Raw genomic sequence first — 15,624 nt, 5'->3', positions numbered from 1 at the left:
TTTCTGTGAAGAGAGAGTGAAAGAGAAAAAAAAACACCGCTACCCGCTACCGGTAAGTACTTTTAAAACCAAACGGTCTTACCTTCGCTGCTGCTCGCACTGGAAATGACCGACGGCTTCGAAGGGTGAGTATAAATACTCACCGCTTTCCTTCCCGGCTGCCCCTCTGGTCGCCGTCACTTCCCCCTGGTGCTCCCGCTCTTTCTGTGAAGAGAGAGTGAAAGAGAAAAAAAACACCGCTGCCCGCTACCGGTAAGTACTTTTAAAACCAAACGGTCTTACCTTCGCTGCTGCTCGCACTGGAAATGACCGACGGCTTCGAAGGGTGAGTATAAATACTCACCGCTTTCCTTCCCGGCTGCCCCTCTGGTCGTCGTCACTTCCCCCTTGTGCTCCCGCACTTTCTGTGAAGAGAGAGTGAAAGAGAAAAAAAAAACACCGCTGCCCGCTACCGGTAAGTATTTTTAAAACCAAACGGTCTCTCAAACTCCCTTTCTTTTTTTCCCCCAAAATCCTTTTGATTGTTGGTAGCTAAACTGATTTCCCCGCCATCTCTCTCTAGCAGGGGCTAGGGAATACGGACTAGGCAACAAGGACTCAGTATCAGAGTGATTATGTAACCAGACGGTTAATTCAGAGGAAAGGGCTGTGCTTCCCAAGCAGTGTTTAAAATCCTACCACAGCCGATGTCAGAGCTTAAATTCGAATGATAAAAATTGGAATGAAACCTAATTTCACTCATGGAAACCAGAAACCGTCAGGATATATTTTTTATTATTTCACTGATAGTCTTTGGTAAAGAATCTTAACATTATTGCCCAGTCTGAACTCAGTGTGACTGCAGACCCACAACAAGATTGTTGGCTCCATTTTGTCTTGACAAATGGCCGCGTGGTCAATGATAGTTTGTGATGGACAACAAATGCTGCCTTTGCCCGTGTGTTAGTTGTAGTTGAACACTTTGGAGAGAGTGACTATAATTCAGTTATGTTTAGTTTAGCGATGGAAAGGGATAGGTACATGCTACAGGTCAAGAGTTATCGATGGGGTAAGGGCAATTATAATGTCATTAGGCAAGAATTAGGTTACATAGAATTGGGTAGCAAAATACAGGGTATGCAGACAGTGCAAATGTGGAGCTGGTTTCAGGAACAGTAATTGTGTGTCCTTGATAGGTATGTCCCTGTCATACAGGGAAGAAGTGACAAGGAAAGGGAACCGTGGCTTACTATAGAAATTGCATCTTTTGTTAAGAAGAAGAAGGAAGCTCATGTGTTGATGAGGCAAGATGGTTCAGATGAGGCGATGGAGTGTTACAGATCAGCCGGGAAGGATTTAAAGAGAGAGTTAAGAAGAGAATAGACAGAACACGAGCAGTCTTTAGCAACAGAGAGCGGCGGGAGCTGGGCGGAAGTTCAGACGGAGCGCAAAGCCGGTCGGGAAGGTAAGTGATTACTATAAGAGTGGGTGTGTTCTAAACCCCAGGTCCTACAAAGTAGGGTCTCCCTCCCTCCCTCCTCCTCTAACCTTAATTAAGAGTCCACAGACGTGCCACAAAAAGAGGGTCTAAGGAAGTTTAGATCGAGGAGTGAGGCTTCATCTCAGGACTCTTTGACAAGGAGGTTGAGTGAAGTGATTACACCACAGTTGAAGAGGGTGAAGACATGACTGCCCAGCTGGTTCAGTGCGCTACGTGCTTGATGTGGGAGTTCAACGACTCTGGTGTGTCTGGCTCGTACATGTGTGGAAAGTGTGTGCACATTCAGCAATTGACCGAGCATATTGCAGCGCTGACGAAAGAACTTAAAGACCTTAGGCTCATCCGAGAGAACGAGATCTTTCTGGACAAGACCTTCAGCGATGTTGTTACACGAATCATGCCAGAAGAGAGCAGAAGAGAGCAAATGATGAGGAAGGCAGAGAGGAGACAGGTGCAAGAGACCCCGGGAGAAGTACCTGTCAGGAACAAGTTGAAGGTTTTGGAAGCAGAGACTGATGACACTGCCAGTTCGCAAGGCGGCCACGTTTGTCAATCAATAGTTGCCGCAGAGGCAGAGCGGAAGAGTCGGACAACGCACAGAGCCGTGGTAATAGGGGACTCCATCGTGAGAGGAACTGACCAGGGTTTTTGTGGCAGCAGATGGGATTTAAGGATGGTGTTTTGCTTTCCTGGTGCTAGAGTGAAAGACATCGCGGGCAGAGTGCAGGAAATCCTCAAGGACGAGAGTGAAGAGCCAGAGGTGGTGGTACATGTCAGCACAAATGATGTCGGGAAGAAGAGGAGGAACATACTACAGCGAGACTTCGGAGAACTAGGAAGAAGGCTGAAAAGCAGGACGTCCAAGGTGGTTATCTCCGGTTTGCTTCCAGTTCCTCGGGCTAGTGTGGCCAGAAACAGGGAGATAATGGACTTGAACGTGTGGTTGGGGAACTGGTGCAGGAAACAAGGATTCAAGTTCTTGGATCACTGTGGTATATTCTGTGGTAAACATAAATTCTACAAGAGAGACGGCTTGCACCTAAATAGGTTAGGGACCAGTATTCTGGCAGGCAGGTTTTCTACTGCAACACCACTAGATTTAAACTAAGTAGCAGGGGGGAGGGGACAAACTGGATGTTTAAAAGGAAAATTGAAGGGAAAGTTAAAACAAGAGAAGTCAAGAAAGACAACTGTATTATTGAGGCAGAAAACTCGGAAAGGCATCATGCTATAAGGTTGAGTGAAATAAGGGTTGATGGGAAGGGTGAGAGCAGTAACAAATTAAAAATACTATACATGAATGCACGAAGCATTAGACATAAGATGGATGAGCTTGAGGCTCTTTTGGAAATTGGCAGATACGATATTGTGGGGATAACTGAGACGTGGCTTCGAGTGGATAGGGCCTGGGAAATGAATATTCAAGGATACACGTGTTATCGTAAGGACAGACTGACGGGCAGAGGGGGTGGGGTGGCCTTGTTAGTAAGGGATGATATTCAGTCCCTTGCGCGGGGGGACCTAGAGTCCGGAGATGTAGAGTCAGTTTGGATAGAGCTGCGAAATACCAAGGGTAAAAAGACCCTCTTGGGAGTCATCTACAGGCCCCCAAACAGTAGTCTGGATGTCGGATGTAAGTTAAATCAGGAGCTGTAATTGGCCTGTCGCAAAGATGTCACTACAGTTGTTATGGGGGTTTTTAACATGCAGGTAGACTGGGAGAATCAGGATGGTATTGGGCCACAAGAAAGAAACTTTGTGGAGTGCCTCAGAGATGGATTCTGAGAGCAGCTGGTGCTGGAGCCGACCAGGGAGAAGGCAATTCTGGATCTGGTATTGTGTAACGAACCAGAATTGGTCAGAGACCTCGAAGTGAAGGAGCCATTGGGAAGTAGTGACCATAATACAAAAAGCAACAATCTGCAATTTGAGAGGGAGAGGGTACAGTCGGAAGTGACAGTACTTTTGTTGAATAAAGGGTATTATGGAGCTATGAGGGAGGAGCTGGCCAAAGTTCAATGGTGCAATACCTTAGCAGGGATGACCGTGGAGGAACAATGGCGGATATTTCTGTGTATAATGCAGAAGGTGCAGGATCAGTTCATTCCTAAAAGGAAGAAAGATCCTAGGAGGAGGCATGGGCGGCCGTGGCTGACGAGGGAAGTAAAGAAACATATAAAGTTAAAAGAGAAAAAGTATAACATAGCTAAGATAAGTGGGAAAACTGAGGACTGGGAAGCTTTTAAAGAGCAACAGAGGATTACTAAGAAGGAAATACGCAGAGGAAAAATGAGGTACGAAGGTATACTGGCCAAGAATATTAAGGAGGATAGTAAAAGCTTTTTTAGGTATGTGCAAGGCAAAAAAATGGTTAGGACAAAAATTGGGCCCTTGAAGACAGAAACAGGGGAATATATTACTAGGAACAAAGAAATGGCAGAGGAATTAAATGGGTACTCCAGATCTGTATTCACTTGGGAAGACATAAGCAATCTCCCTGAGGTAACAGTGGCTGAAGGACCTGAATTTAAGGGAATTTATATTTGCCAGGATTTGGTGTTGGAGAAGCTGTTAGTTCTGAAGGTTGATAAGTCTCCGGGGCCTGATGGTCTGCATCCCAGGGTACTGAAGGAGGTGGTTCGGGAAATCGTGGATGCGTTGGTGATTATTTTTCAGAGTTCAATAGATTCGGGGTCGGTTCCTGAGGATTGGAGGGTGCCAAATGTTATACCACTTTTTAAGAAAGGTGGGCGAGAGAAAGCAGGTAATTATAGACCAGTTAGTCTGACCTCAGTGGTGGGAAAGATGCTGGAGTCTATTATAAAGGATGAAATTACTGCACACCTGGATAGCAGTAACAGGATAGGACAGAGTCAGCATGGATTTATGAAGGGGAAATCATGCTTGACTAATCTTCTTGAATTTTTTGAGGATGTAACTATGAAGTTGGACGAGGGAGATCCAGTAGATGTAGTGTACCTGGACTTACAGAAACAGGAGGTTAGTGAGTAAAATTAGGGTGCATGGTATTGGGGGCAAAGTACTAGATTGGATTGAAAATTGGTTGGCTAATAGGAAACAAAGGGTAGTGATAAACGGCTCCATTTCGGAATGGCAGGCAGAGACCAGTGGGGTACCGCAGGGATCCGTGCTGGGACCACAGCTTTTTACAATATATGTTAATGATACAGAAGATGGTATCAGCAATAACATTAGCAAATTTGCTGATGATACAAAGCTGCGTGGCAGGGTGAAAAGTGGTGAGGATGTTAAGAGATTTCAGGGTGTCCTGGACAAGTTATGTGAGTGGGCAGATGCATGGCAGATGCAGTTTAATGTGGATAAATGTATGGTTATCCACTTTGTTAGCAAGAACAGGAAGGCAGATTTCTACCTAAATGGAATCAATTTATGTAAAGGGGCAGTACAGAGAGATCTGGGTGTTCTTGTACACCAGTCAATGAAGGCAAGCATGCAGGTATAGTAGGTAGTGAAGAAGGCTAACAGCATACTGGCCTTCATAACAAGAGGAATTGAGTATAGAAGCAAAGAGGTGCTTCTGCAGCTGTACAGGGCCCTGGTGAGACCACATCTAGAGTACTGTGTGCAGTTCTGGTCTCCAAATTTGAGAAAAGACATTCTGGCTATTGAGGGAGTGCAGCGTAGGTTCACGAGGTCAATTCCTGGAATGGCAGGATTACCTTACACTGAAAGACTGAAGCGACTGGGCTTGTATACCCTTGAGTTTCGAAGATTGAGAGGCGATCTGATTGAGACGTATAAGATTATGAAAGGATTTGACACTCTGGCAGTAGGAAACATATTTCCACTGATGGGTGAGTGCCGAACCAGAGGACACAGCTTAAAAATACGGGGTAGACCATTTAGGACAGAGCTCAGGAGAAACTTCTTCACCCAGAGAGTGGTGGCTGTGTGGAATGCTCTGCCACAGGGGCCAGTGGAGGCCCACTCTCTGGATTCATTTAAGAAGGAGTTGTATAGAGCTCGCAAAGATAGTGGAATCAAGGGTTATGGAGATAAGGCAGGAACAGGATACTGATTAGGAATGATCTGCCATGATTATAGTGAATGGCGGTGCAGGCTCGAAGGGCTGAATGGCCTACTCCTGCACCTATTGTCTATTGTCTATTGTCTAAATAGAATAAAGGCGAATACTAAAGCTTTCTATAGGTATGTGAGGAATAAAAGGATGTTTAGGGTAGGAATAGGGCCAAACGAAGACAGAAGCGGGAAGTTGAGTGTGCACCTTGTGGAAATCGGAGAGTTGATAATCGAACATTTCTCATCGGTTTTTTCTCTGAAAAAGGAAAATATTGTAGAGGAGAAGAATGAGGTATGAGATATTAGACTAGAAAGGATCGAGGTTAGTTACGAGCAGGTGTTATCAAATCCGGAAGGAGTGCAAGTAGAGAAGTCCCCTGAACCGGATGGGATTTATCCAAGGAGTCTCTGGGAAGCTAGGGAGGAGATAGCAGAGCTTTTGGCTTTGATATTTGAGTCGTCATTGTCTACAGGTTTAGTACCAGAGGACTGGAGGATTGCAAATGTTGTGCCCTTGTTCAAGAAGGGCAGTAGAAATGTCCCAAGCAATTATACACCAGTGAGCCTTACTTCTGTTGTAGGAAAGGTTCTGGAAAGGATTATTTATAATCGTCTAGCAAGCAACAATTTGATTTCAGATAGTCAATATGGTTTCGTCAAAGGCAGGTCGTGTCTCACAAATCTCATTGATTTTTTTGAGAAGGTGACCAAGCATGTCGATGAGGGTAGGGCATTTGACGTGGTATACATGGACTTCAGTAAAGTCTTTGATAAGGTTCTACATGGCAGGCAGTTGGAGAAAATGCAGAGGCGTGGAATTGGCAGTGATTTAGCAGTTTGGATTTGAAACTAGCTTTCTGAAAGAAGGCAGCGAATGGTGGTTGATGGAAAATATTCAGCCTGGAGTCCGATGACTAGTGGTGTGCCACAAGAGTCTGTTTTGGGACCACGGATGTTTGTCATTTTTCAAAATGATTTACACGCAGGCATAAGTGAATGGATTAGTAAATTTGCAGATGACACTAAAGTTGGTGAAGTAGTGGGCAGTTTGGAAGAATGTTACAGGTTGTCAGACGACTTGGATAAACAGCAGAATTGGGCTGAGGTGGCAAATTGAGTTCAATGCAGCTAAATATCAGGTGATGCACTTTGAGAAGAAAAACAGAAAGGCAGAGTACTGGGTCAATGGAAAGATTCTTTGTAGTCTGGATGTGCAAAGGGATCATGGAGTCCATGTACATCGATCCCTGCAATGTTGTGTGTGTGTGAGAGAGAGAGAAAGTGTGTGTGCATGAGAGAGAGAATGCGTGTGTGCAGGAGAGAGAGAATCCGTGTGTGCGAGAGAGAGAAAGTGTGTGCGTGAGCGAGGGAGAGAATGCGTGTGTGACAGAGAGAATGCGTGTGTGTGTGTGAGAGAGAATGCGTGTATGCGAGAGAGAGAGAATGAGTGTGCGTGAGAAAGAGAGAGAATGCATGGGAGAGAGAGAATGCGTGAGAGGGAATGCGTGAGAGAGAATGTGTGTGTGAGAGAGGGAAAGCGTGTGCGAGAGAGAGAAATAATGCGTGTGTGCGTGAGTGAGAATGCGTGTCTGCGAGAGAGAATATGTGTGAGACAGTAAGAATGCGAGAGAGAATGCATGTGAGAGAGAGAATGTGTCTGTCTGAGAGAGAATGCGTGTGAGAGAGAGAATGCCTGTGTGTGAGAGAGAGAAAAAACGCGTATGTACATGAAAGAGAGAATGCGTGTGCGAGTGAGAGAATGACAGTGTGTGTGAGAGAATGTGTGAGCGTGAGAGAGAGAGAATGCGTGTGTGTGAGAGAGAGATAATGAATGTGTGTGTGAGATAGAATGCGTGTGTGCAAGAGAGAATACGTGTGAGAGAGAGAGAATGCGTGTGTGGGAGAGTGAGAGAATGCGTGTGCGAGAGAGAAATGCGTGTGTGAGAGAGAGAATGCGTGTGAGCGTGAGAGAGAGAATGCATGTATGCGAGAGTGAATGCATGTGCCTGGGAGAGAGAGAATGTGTGTGCGTGAGAGAGAGAGAATGTGTGTGTGTGCAAGAGAGGGAATGCGCGTGTGCAAGAGGGAGAGAATGAGTGTGAGAGAGAGAATGTGTGTGTGAGTGAGAGAGAGAATGTGTGTGTGCGAGAGCGAAAGAATGCATGTGTGTGAGAGAGAGAGAATGCGTGTGTGTGTGAGAGAGGGAATGCGTGAGAGATAATATGCGTGAGAGAGAGAATGCGTGAGAGAGAAAGCGTGTGTGTGAGAGAGAGAGAATGCGTGTGTGCAGGAGAGAGAATTCTTGTGTGCGGGACAGAACACGTCTGAGAGAGAATGCATGTGTGTGAAAGAGAGAATGTGTCTGTGTGAGAGAATGTGTGTGTGAGAGAGACAATGCATGTGTGTGTGAGAGGGAGAATGCGTGTGTGCGTGAGAGAGAGAATGCGTGAGTGAGAGAGCGAGAGAATGCATGTGCGTGAGAGAGAGAATTCGTGAGTGAGAGAGTGAGAGAATGCATGTGTGCAAGAGAGAATGTGTGTGTGAGAGAGAGAATGCGTGTGTGCAAGAGAGAGAGAATGAGTGTGAGAGAGTGAGAGAATGTGTGTGTACGTGGGAGAAAATTCGTGTGAGAGAGAGAGAATGCATGTGTGCGTGAGAGAGAGGATGTGTGTATGCGAGAGAGAACGTGTGTGCCTGAGAGAGAGAGAATGCGTGTGCGTGAGAGTGAATGCGTTTGTGCGAGAGAGAGAATGCTTGTGCGAGTGAGAGAGAGAATGCGTGTGTGCAAGAGAAAGAAAATGAGTGTGTGAGAGTGAGAGAATGTGTGTGTATGTGAGAGAGAGAATTTGTGTGTGAGCGAGAGAGAATGCGTGTGTGCGTCAGAGAGAAAATGCGTGTGTGCGAGAGAGAACGCATGTGCCTGAGAGAGAGAGTGCGTGTGCTTGAGAGAGAGAACGCGTGTGTGCGAGACAGAGAATGCGTGTGCGTGAGAGAGAGAATCCGTGTGTGCGAGAGAGAGAGAGGATGAGTGTGTGTGAGAGAGAGAATGTGTGTGTGCATGCGAGAGAGAAGGTGTCTGTGCGAGAGCAAGAGAATGTGTGTGTGAGAGGGAGACAATTCGTGTGTGCGAGAGAAAATGAGTGTTTGTGAGAGAGAGAGAGAATGCATGTATGTGAGAGAGAGTGCATGAGAGAGAATGCGTGTGCGTGAGTGAGAGAGAATGCATGAGAGAGAATGCGTGTGTGAGAGATAGAATGAGTGTGTGCGCGAGAGAGAATGAATGAATGTGTGAGAGAGAGAATGCGTGTGCATGAGAGATAGAATGCGTGGGTGAGAGAGAGAGAATGCATGTGTGAGTGAGAGAGAATGCATATGGGAAAGAGAGAGAATGTGTGTGTCAGAGATAGAGAATGCCTTTGTGAGAGAATGCGTGTGTGAGAGAGAGAGAATGCGTGCGTGCGTGAGAGAGAATGCGTGTGTGCAAGAGAGAGAGTACATGTGTGAGAGAGAGAGTGAATGTATGTGTGCGTGAGAGAGACTGCATGTGCGAGAGAGAGAGAATGTGTGTGTCAGAGATAGAGAATGCGTGTGTGAGAGAATGCATGTGCGAGAGAGAGAATGCCTGTGTGTGTGAGAGAAAATGAGTGTACGAGAGAGAGAGAATGCGTGCGTGTGAGAAAGAGAATGTGTATGTGAGTGAGAGAATTCATGTGTGCAAGAGAGAGACAATACATGTGGGAGCGAGAGTGAATGCGTGAGTGGGAGTGAGAGAATGCCTGTGTGAGAGAGATTATGTGTGTGTGCAAGAGAGAGATAATGCGTGTGTGAGAGAGAGCGAATGCGTGTGTATGTGAGAGAGAGAATTTGTGTGTGAGGGAGAGAATGTATGTGCGTGAGAGAGAGAAGGCGTACGTGTGAGAGAGAGAATACGTGTATGCGAGAGAGAGAATGCATGTGTGCGAGAGCGAGTAAATGCATGCATGCGAGGGACAGAGAATGAATGTGTGTGAGAGAGAATGCATGTGTGCATGAGAGCGAGAATGTGTGTGTGCAAGACCAATAGAAGGCGTGTGTGAGAGAGAGAGACAATGCATGTGTGCGAGCGAGAATGTGTGCGTGTGAGAGATTGAGAATGCTTATGTGCAGGAGATAGAAAATGCGTGTATGCGAGAGAGAATGAGTGTGCCCGAGATAGAGAGAGAATGCGTGTGCATGAGAAAGAGAGAGAATGCGTGTGTGTGAGAGAGAGAATGCATGTGTGCAAGGGAGAATGTGTGTGTGAGAGAGAATGCGTGTGCGTGAGAGAGAGAACGCGTCTGTGCGAGAGATACAATGCGTGTGTGCGAGAGAGAAAATGCTTTTGTGTGTGAGAGAGAGAATACGTGTGTGAGAGAGAGAGAATGCATGTGTGCATGTGAGAGACAATGGGTGTCTGAGAGAGAGAATGTGTGTGTGCGTGAGAGAATGCGTGAGAGAGAATGCGTGTGCGTGAGAGAGAGAGAATGTGTGTATGTGTGAGAGAGAGAATGTTTGTGCATGAGACTGAGAATGCATGTGTGAGAGATAGAATGAGTGTGTGCGAGAGAGAGCGAATGCGTGTGTGAGAGAGAGATTGCGTGAGAGAGAGAGAATGCATGTGTGTGTGAGAGAGAATGCATATGCGAAAGAGAGAGAATGTGTGTGTCAGAGATAGAGAATGCCTGTGTGAGAGAATGCGTGTGTGTGAGAGAGAGAAGGCGTGCGTGCGTGAGAGAGAATGCGTGTGTGCAAGGGAGAGAGTACGTGCATGAGAGTGAATGAATGTGCACGTGAGCGAGAGGGAGAATGCATGTGCGTGAGAGATAGAATGACTGTGGGCGAGAGAGAATGCATGTGTGCGAGAGAGAGAGAATGTGTGTGTCAGAGATAGAGAATGCATGTGTTAGAGAATGCATGTGTGAGAGAGGGAATGCATGTGTGCGTGAGAGAAAATGAGTGTACGAGAGAGAGAGAATGCGTGCGTGTGAGAAAGAGAATGCGTGTGTGGGAGAGAGAAAATGCGTGTGCACGAGAGACAGAGAATGCGTGTGTGAGCGAGAGAAAATGTGTGTGCGAAAGAGAGGGAATTCGTGTCTGAGAGAGAGAATGCATGTGCGGGAGACAGATTAATGTGTGTGTGCGCGAGAGAAAATGTGTATGTGTGAGAGAGAATTTGTGTGAGAGAGAAAGAATGCGTGTGTGTGAGAGAGAGAACACGTGTGCTCGTGAGAGAGAGAATGCGTGAGCATGAGAGAGAGAGAATGCGTGTGCGCGAGAGAGAGAATGCGTGTGTGCGAGAGAGAGAATGCGTGTGTGTGTGAGAGAGTGAGTGCATGTGTGTGTGAGAGAGAGAATGAGTGTGTGTGTGAGAGAGAGAATGCGTGTGCGAGAGCGAGAGACAATGCGTGTGCGAGAGAGAGCAACAATACATGTGTGTGAGAGAGGGAAAGCCTGTGCTCGTGAGAGAGAGAATGCATGTGAGAGAGAGAGGGAGGATGCGTGCATGCGTGAGAGAGAATGTGTGTGCGTGCGAGAGAATGCGTGAGTGAGGGTGAGCGAATGAGTGGGTGTGAAAGAGAGAATGTGTGTGTTCGTGAGAGAGAGAATGCGTGTGCGTAAGAGAGAGAGAGAATGCGTGTGTGCGAGAGAGAGAATGCGTGTGTGTGAGAGAGAGAATGCTTGTGGGCAAGAGAGAATGTGTGTGTGAGAGAACATGCGTGTTTGTGAGAGATAGAAAGCGTCTGTGCGAGAGATAGAATGCGTGTGTGTGAGAGAGAGAGAATGCTTATGTGTGTGAGAGAGAGAATAAGTGTGTGTGTGAGCGAGAAAGAATGCATGTGTGGATGAGAGAGACAATGTGTGTGTGAGAGAGAGAGAATGCGTGTGTGCGTGAGAGAAAATGAGTGTACGATGGAGAGAGAATGCGTGCGTGTGAGAAAGAGAATGTGTATGTGAGTGAGAGAGAATTCATGTGTGCGAGAGAGAGACAATGCATGTATGAGCGAGAGTGAATGCGTGAGTGGAAGTGAGAGAATGCCTGTGTGAGAGAGAGAATGTGTGTGTGCAAGAGAGAGACAATACGTGTGTGAGAGAGAGCGAATGCGTGTGTATGTGTGAGAGAGAATTTGTGTGTGAGAGAGAGAATGTATGTGCGTGAGAGAGAGAATGCGTATGTACGTGTGAGAGAGAGAATGCGTGTATGCAAGAGAGAGAATGCATGTGTGCGAGAGAGAGGAAATGCATGTGTGCGAGGGACAGAGAATGAATGTGTGTGAGAGAGAGATGCATGTGTGCATGAGAGCGAGAATGTGTGTGTGCAAGACCAATAGAAGGCGTGTGTGAGAGAGAGAGACAATGCATGTGTGCGAGCGAGAATGGGTGCGTGTGTGAGATTGAGAATGCTTATGTGCAGGAGATAGAAAATGCGTGTATGCGAGAGAGAATGAGTGTGCCTGAGATAGAGAGAGAATGCGTGTGCATGAGAAAGAGAGAGAATGCGGGTGTGAGAGAGAGAGAATGCATGTGTGCGAGAGAGAGAAAATGCATGTGTGCAAGGGAGAATGTGTGTGTGAGAGAGAATGCGTGTGCGTGAGAGAGAGAACGCGTCTGTGCGAGAGATACAATGCGTGTGTGCGAGAGAGAAAATGCTTTTGTGTGTGAGAGAGAGAATAAGTGTGTGTGTGAGAGAGAGAATGCATGTGTGCATGAGACAGACAATGTGTGTGTGAGAGAGAGAATGCGTGAGAGAGAATGCGTGTGCGTGAGAGAGAGAGAATCTGTGTGTGACAGAGAGAGAATGTTTGTGCATGAGACTGAGAATGCAAGTGCGTGTGTGAGATTGAGAATGCTTATGTGCAGGAGATAGAAAATGCGTGTATGCGAGAGAGAATGAGTGTGCCTGAGATAGAGAGAGAATGCGTGTGCATGAGAAAGAGAGAGAATGCGTGTGTGTGAGAGAGAGAATGCATGTGTGCGAGAGAGAGAGAATGCATGTGTGCAAGGGAGAATGTGTGTGTGAGAGAGAATGCGTGTGCGTGAGAGAGAGAACGCGTCTGTGCGAGAGATACAATGCGTGTTTGCGAGAGAGAAAATGCTTTTGTGTGAGAGAGAGAATGCATGTGTGCATGAGAGAGACAATGTGTGTGTGAGAGAGAGAATGCATGAGAGAGAATGAGTGTGTGCGAGAGAGAGCGAATGCGTGTGTGTGAGAGAGAATGCGTGTGAGAGAGAGAATGCATGTGTGTGTGAGATAGAATGCATATGCAAAAGAGAGAGAATGTGTGTGTCAGAGATAGAGAATGCCTGTGTGAGATAATGCGTGTGTGTGAGAGAGAGAAGGCGTGCGTGCGTGAGAGAAAATGCGTGTGTGCAAGAGAGAGAGTACGTGCATGAGAGTGAATGCATGTGTGTGTGAGAGAATGCATGTGTGCGAGAGAGAGAGAATGAGTGTGTCAGAGATAGAGAATGCGTGTGTGAGAGAGAGAATGCATGTGTGCGTGAGAGAAAATGAGTGTACGAGAGAGAGAGAATGCGTGCGTGTGAGAAAGAGAATGTGTGTGTGAGCGAGAGAAACTGTGTGTGCGAAAGAGAGGGAATTCGTGTCTGAGAGAGAAAGAATCCGTGTGCGGGAGAGAGATTAATGTGTGTGTGCGCGAGAGAAAATGTGTATGTGCGAGAGAGAATTTGTGTGAGAGAGAAAGAATGCGTGTGTGTGAGAGAGAGAACACGTGTGCTCGTGAGAGAGAGAATGCGTGAGCATGAGAGAGAGAGAGAGAGAATGCGTGTGTGCGAGAGAGAGAATGCTTGTGCGCGAGAGAGATAATGCGTGTGTGTGAGAGAGCGAATGCATGTGTGTGAGTGAGGGAAAGCCTGTGTTCATGAGAGAGAGAATGCATGTGTGAGAGAGAGGGAGAATGCATGCATGCGTGAGAGAGAATGTGTGTACGTGCGAGAGAATCGTGAGTGAGGGTGAGCGAATGAGTGGTTGTGAAAGAGAGAATGTGTGTGTTCGTGAGAGAGAGAATGCGTGTGCGTGAGAGAGAGAGAGAATGCATGTGTGCGAGAAAGAGAATGCGTGTGTGTGTGAGAGAGAATGCTTTTGGGCAAGAGAGAATGTGTGTGTGAGAGAACATGTGTGTGCGTGAGAGATACAAAGCGTCTGTGCGAGAGATAGAATGCGTGTGTGCTAGAGAGAGAGAATGTTTGTGTGTGTGTGAGAGAGAATAAGTGTGTGTGTGAGCGAGAGAGAATGCATGTGTGGATGAGAGAGACAATGTGTGTGTGAGAGAGAGAGAATGCGTGTGTGCGTGAAAGAATGCATGAGAGAGAATGCGTGTGCGTGAGAGAGAGAGAATGCATGAGAGAGAATGCGTGTGTGAGATAGAGAGAATGCGTGCGTGCGTGTGAGAGAATGCATGTGTGCAAGAGAGAGAGTACGTGTGTGAGCGAGAATGCGTGAGAGTGTGTGAGAGAGAATGCGTGTGTGCGTGAGAGAGCACGTGTGTGAGGGAGAGAATGCGTGTGTGAGAGGGAGGATTCTTGTGTGTGAGAGAGAGAATGAATATGTGCGTGAGAGAGAATGCATTGTGCGAGAGAGAGAGTACATGTTTGAGCGTGAGAGAATGCTTGTGAGAGAGAATGCATGTGTGAGAGAGAGAGTGAATGAGTGTGTACGTGAGAGAGTGGGAGAATGCGTCTGCGTGAGAGATAGAATGAGTGTGTGCGAGAGAGAGAGAATGCGTATGTGAGAGAGAGAATGCATGTGAGAGAGAGAATGCGTGTGTGTGTGAGAGAGAGAATGCATTTGTGCGTGAGAGAGAATGCATGTGCGAGAGAGAGAGAATGTGTGCGTCAGAGATAGAGAATGCGTGAGAGAGAGAATGCATGTGTGCGTGAGAGAAAATGCGTGTATGAGAGAGAGAGAATGCGTGCGTGTGAGAAAGAGAATGCGTGTGTGGGAGAGAGAAAATGCGTGTGTGCAAGAGGCAGAGAATGCGTGTGTGGGAGGGAGAAAATGAGTGTGTGCGAAAGAGAGGGAATACGTGTGTGAGAGAGAGAATGCGTGTGTGTGAGAGAGACACCACGTGTGCTCGTGAGAGAGAGAATGCATGAGCATGAGAGAGAGAGAGAATGCCTGTGTGCGAGAGAGAGAATGCGTGTGTGTGAGAGCGCGAATGCGTGTATGCGGGAGAGAGAGAATGAGTGTGTGCGTGAGAGAGAGAATTCGTGTGTGAGAGGGAGACAATGCGTGTGAGTGAGAGAGAATGCGTGTGTGTGAGAGAGAAAATGCATGTGTGAGAGAGATAGAGAATGCATGTGTGTGAGAGCGAATGTGTCTGTGAGAGAGAGAGAATGCGTGTGTGAGAGTGAGAGGGAGAGAGAATGCATGTGAGAGAAAGAGAGAATGTGTGTGAGAGAGAGAACGCGTGTGTGCCTGACTGAGAATGTGTGTGTGAGAGGGAGAGAATGCGTGTGTGAGAGAGAAAGAATATATGTGTGAGAGAGAGAACACGTGTGCTCGTGAGAGAGAGAATGCGTGAGCATGAGAGAGAGAGAGAGAATGCATGTGTGCGAGAGACAGAGAATGCGTGTGTGTGAGAGAGAAAATGAGTGTGTGCGAAAGAGAGGGAATACATGTGTGAGAGAGAGAGAATGCATGTACGAGACAGAGATAATGCGTGTGTGTGAGAGAGAATGCGTGTGTGTGAGAGAGAATGCATGTGTGAGAGAGATAGATAATGCGTGTGTGTGAGAGAGAATGTGTGTGTTCGTGAGAGAGAGAATGCGTGTGCGTAAGAGAGAGAGAGAATGCGTGTGTGCGAGAGAGAGAATGCGTGTGTGTGAGAGAGAGAATGCTTGTGGGCAAGAGAGAATGTGTGTGTGAGAGAACATGCGTGTTTGTGAGAGATAGAAAGCGTCTGTGCGAGAGATAGAATGCGTGTGTGTGAGAGAGAGAGAATGCTTATGTGTGTGAGAGAGAGAATAAGTGTGTGTGTGAGCGAGAAAGAATGCATGTGTGGATGAGAGAGACAATGTGTGTGTGAGAGAGAGAGAATGCGTGTGTG

Source organism: Chiloscyllium plagiosum, unplaced genomic scaffold (assembly GCF_037043375.1).
Source record: "Chiloscyllium plagiosum isolate Xiang-an unplaced genomic scaffold, Cpla_swu_hap1 HiC_scaffold_46, whole genome shotgun sequence".
Lineage (NCBI taxonomy): Eukaryota > Metazoa > Chordata > Chondrichthyes > Orectolobiformes > Hemiscylliidae > Chiloscyllium > Chiloscyllium plagiosum.
Note: the sequence above shows the minus strand (reverse complement) of the source record.